Consider the following 4,239-nt stretch of genomic DNA (forward strand, 5'->3'; position numbering starts at 1 on the left):
TGGGTGAGCTATTTTCTCCCAGAGAAAAAGTGTACTTAGACAAAGGGCTCTGTTGTGTTGATGGAGCCCGAGACTAGCGGGTGGACTGGGATGTTTGGCTAAGGGTTACTGGGACAGGAAAGTCTGCCTGAGCTATCCTGCTTATGCTGGGATTGTGTTTGGTTCCTGAAGGCTCAAGGAGGGGATCAGGAAGATATTGGAGTGATTTTAAAACCAAATTCTTGACCATAATTTGTTGTAGTAACATTGATTAATGATTGCAATAACTGTTTATTACTACCTATCAAATTGTGATATGATAAAAGATATTTCATATGTATGATATCACTGTGGAAACAGGTTTTAAGATATCATCATTTTATCAATGAAGATATGAGATTTCAGAGAAATTAAGCCTCATGTTTAAGGTCACGTGCAAGGATCAATGCTATGGATCTAATGCTTGTATTCCTTCTCAAATTCATTTGCTGAATTTCTAACCTCTAATTTTTTGGGAGCTTTTGGGAGGTAATTAGGCCATGAGGGTGGAGCCCTTACGAGTAGAATTAGTGCTTTGACAAGAAGAAATGTGAGAGCTTTCTTTCTCGGTTTTCTACTATGTGAGGAATAAGAAGATATCCCTCTGCAAACCAGGAAGCAGAATCTTGCTTCTCTCCACCAGATCTCCTTGATCTTGGATTTATAGTCTCTGGAACTGTGAGAATGAGTACTCAGTCTTCGTTATTCTGTTATATTAGCTTGAACTAAGACAAAAGTATTGGATATTTATGTCCCAGGTACATATTCCAGAGATGAGGAAACAGAAGGTATAAGAGTTAAGTGATATGAGGGTGTTTGTTGTGGCCAAGGACATCAGGGGATGAATGTAACTGGATCAGAAAGGGTGAAAAGAAAGGGAAGATGATGAGATCACACAGGTGTTCAGGTCATGTAAGGCCTTGCAGATTACTGCAAAGACTTTAGTACTTAAGGTCATGTGTAAAGGGACTGATTACAATGGCAACTGTAGATTCTAAGCTTTATAAGGAGGGAAGTAAGAGTGACATGGAAATCATTGGCGGGGTCTGTTTGCTTTACATTTAAAAAACCTGATGTGTGGAGTACGGATTGCAAGGGGGGAAGGGCAGAAGCTAAAAGACCTATTATGCAGCAATAATAATCTAAGCAAGAGACAATGGTGAGTGAAACCAGGATTGTGGCATTGGATGTGAAGAGAAGCATTTGAAGGCAGAAGGTGCAGTATTTATTGATAGATTGTATGTGAGATGCGAAGAAAAGAGAGGAGTTGAGGATGATGCCAAGGTGTTTGGTCTGGGAAACTGGAAGGATGCCATTGTCAGATTTTGTGATAGGGTCAACTGTTGAGACGCATATTTCTGGGGGCTGGGGGTATAGGGCTGGTATATTGGGAGCTTGTTTTTGGACAAATTAAGTTGGAGATGTCTAAGGTAAAATTGGGCAGGCAGGTATATACATGAGTCTGGAGTCTAGGGCTGGAGATAAAAAAAATTTGATATCTTCATTGTATTTTAAACCATGAGCCAAGGTCACAAGGGAGTGAGTTGAAATAGAAAACAGAAATCTGAGGTAAAAGCTCCAATTTAGGGACATGAGATGGACATGAACACAAGCGACAGAGAAGAGTAATCAGAAAGTGAGGAACCGTGGGAAGGTGGTCCTGGGGACCAAGCACAAGCGTGTCTCCAGTGGAAAGTGTGATTTCCTGTGTAAAATGCAGCTGACTGGTCCTGGGACAGTGCTGGGAACTGACTGTAGGATTTATTTTCATTCAGCAACAACCAATGAATACAGTCAACAGACAAGAACTGCTTTGGTTAAGTAGTAGAGTTGAAAGCTAGACTGGAATAGGCTCAAGAGAGATGGAAACAAGAGGACCTGGAGGTAGCGGGTATAAAAACTCTTTTTACGGCTTAGTGAAATATAAGGTTGGGAGCTGGGGTGAGGGTTGGACTTAAAGAATTTATATTTTTATAAGATGGCTGCTATTAGGACAAGTTTACATGCTGATGTGAATGTTCTAGCAAAGAAAGAATAAACATTGCAGAAAAGATGGGATATATTCTGAATTAATATCCTTGGGTAGACAGGACGGGAGCAGATAATTAGTCCTCCAAGATTGTGGATGGTTTATCCACTGAAATGGAAGGAAGACATAAATTATGGGATCGGCCGGGGTTGTTGGAAGGTCTAGTGGTAGGAGCATGTGGAAATTCTCCTGATTGATTCTACTTACTCAGGGATGATGTAAACCAGATTGTTAGCTGAGAGGGAGGATGGGGAAGAGGTGTTGAAAGAGAGAAGAGAGGAGAGAAATCTAGGAAAGTGGGAAAGAGAATGGGCTCAGAGAAAACAGTAGGAATAGTGGCAGCACAAAGGGGTGTAGATAAAGATGTTTACTTAAAAGTGAGACCTGTTAGGGAAGCGGCCTAGTGGTGACTGACAATGACAAACCTAAAGACCTTGAAGAGACAAATCCATTCTCCTTTAAAGTTTCTGAAAACCAAGAACCTCAGCCTGTTGAAGGATGACAGGAGCAACAGTAGAATTTACCCCAAAGGAAGCCTCAAAGTGCTCCCTGGGGTTGGACCCTGGCTCCCCCACCGCCTAGGCTGTGGGCTTCAGCCTAGACTATCAGCAGCCATTCTTTGAAGACCTTACTGGGGCCGGCGACCTCCTGGATGAGGATGAAGACGAGGAGGACGGGTGGAATGGGGCCTATCTGCCATCCGCCATGGAGCAGACCCGCTCGTCCTGGGCCACCACCAGCACATCCCCCCGTGGCACCTACCTGTCCTTCTCCACCCCTTTGGAGCTGGCAGGGCCTGAGTCTCTATCCCCTTGGACAGTGAGCGACACAGACTCGTGACCCCAGTATCCTGGTCCTGGAGTCCGGGCATGGGCCTCTCGGCTCACGGAGAGTCCCTGGGAGACAGAGCTGAGAGCGTCACAGATAAGTTAGGAAGCACTCAGAGCTTCTCTGAAACTCAAACAGAAATGGTGAGGACCCTTGAGCGGAAGCTAGAAGTGAAGATGATCGAGGAGGAGAGCGACTACCAGACCTGTAATCGGTGGTGCAGGAGGTGGAACAGAACCTGGAGCTGATGACCAAACGGGCTGTGAAGGCAGAAAATCGTATCATGAAGCTGAAACAGGATGTAAACTTGCTCCAGGAACAGGTCTCCAACTGCAAGCGGGAGAACGAAGCCCTGCGGTCGGGCCAGGGCGCCAGTCTGACGGTGGTGAAACACAACACCACAGCACCGAGGTGGCGCTGCAGAACCTCAGCTTATCGGAGCTGAATCTCATTGCCGAAATCCTTAAATCTATAGACAGAACTTCTGAGATGCAAGAAGAGGAGGAGAACTCTTGAGAACCACTGGGACCTTTCAGCTCCCAGCTCCGTGCGGCCCGATCGCCGCCGCTCAAGCTTGCAGCTGCGTTCCCACTGTGCATCCTCCACCTGAGTCAAGTAGTTATCCTGAGACCCCAATTCCACAACCTAACGCCGTATTATCTTCACCGCCAAAGAGCGGGACCTGTGTGTCACATCAGTGGTTTATAAATGGTCCTTGGTGAAATTCTGCTTCATAGATTCAATAATCTACTGGGAGGAATTTTTATAAAATCTAGTGGTTTTTAAAAGAAATGCTAAACAGCCACTCTGCAGTAAGTATTTCCATCATCATCTCAGAACACTTAACACTGGAGGGAGCTTTCAGCGGGTCCTCTTTGGCTCTGCGAGTCCAGAATGCTGAGTGGCCTGGACAGGAACGCCTGCCTTAGGCAGTCGCTCAGTACCCCGCTGGCTGACAGCTCACAGCGGTGTTGGCAGGGTGGCTTCTGTATTCAGAGGCCCCCATGCTGAGGCACCGCCTGGTGGACCTGCCACCCTTCCACTCGGACGCTCAGGGGCCGAGGCCACAAATTCCATGTTAGGGAGCCGTCTGCTCTCAGCTTGAAAAGGCGTTTTTGGCTGGAGGGTTTGGTCCCCTTTTTAAGTGATATTTTGTACAATAAAGTGTAGGATTCAAGAATGTAGTGTACAAAGTCTCCCGGGGTGGTACAGGCCTTGGGGCTGTCTTTCTCTTTCCTACCTGGAGAGTCGCGCAGGGCCCCTATGCTTTATTGGCTATTTTCCTGTACATGGTTTTGTTTTAATACGTTTAATTCTATAGCATTCTTGTTTAAATAAATTCTAAAGCTCAAAAAAAAGAGTGA

At 45.7% G+C, this 4,239-nt stretch overlaps 1 pseudogene; it reads left to right on the forward strand.

The window, feature by feature from the left end:
* Positions 1-996: 996 nt before the first annotated feature.
* Positions 997-3,391, forward strand: LOC101697388 (endosome-associated-trafficking regulator 1 pseudogene; annotated as a pseudogene).
* Positions 3,392-4,239: the final 848 nt, after the last annotated feature.

The sequence above is a fragment of the Heterocephalus glaber genome, unplaced genomic scaffold (genome assembly GCF_053883595.1).
Source record: "Heterocephalus glaber isolate CG9 unplaced genomic scaffold, H.glaber_assembly_v1.0 deba00001504, whole genome shotgun sequence".
In the NCBI taxonomy this organism is placed as follows: Eukaryota; Metazoa; Chordata; class Mammalia; order Rodentia; family Bathyergidae; genus Heterocephalus; species Heterocephalus glaber.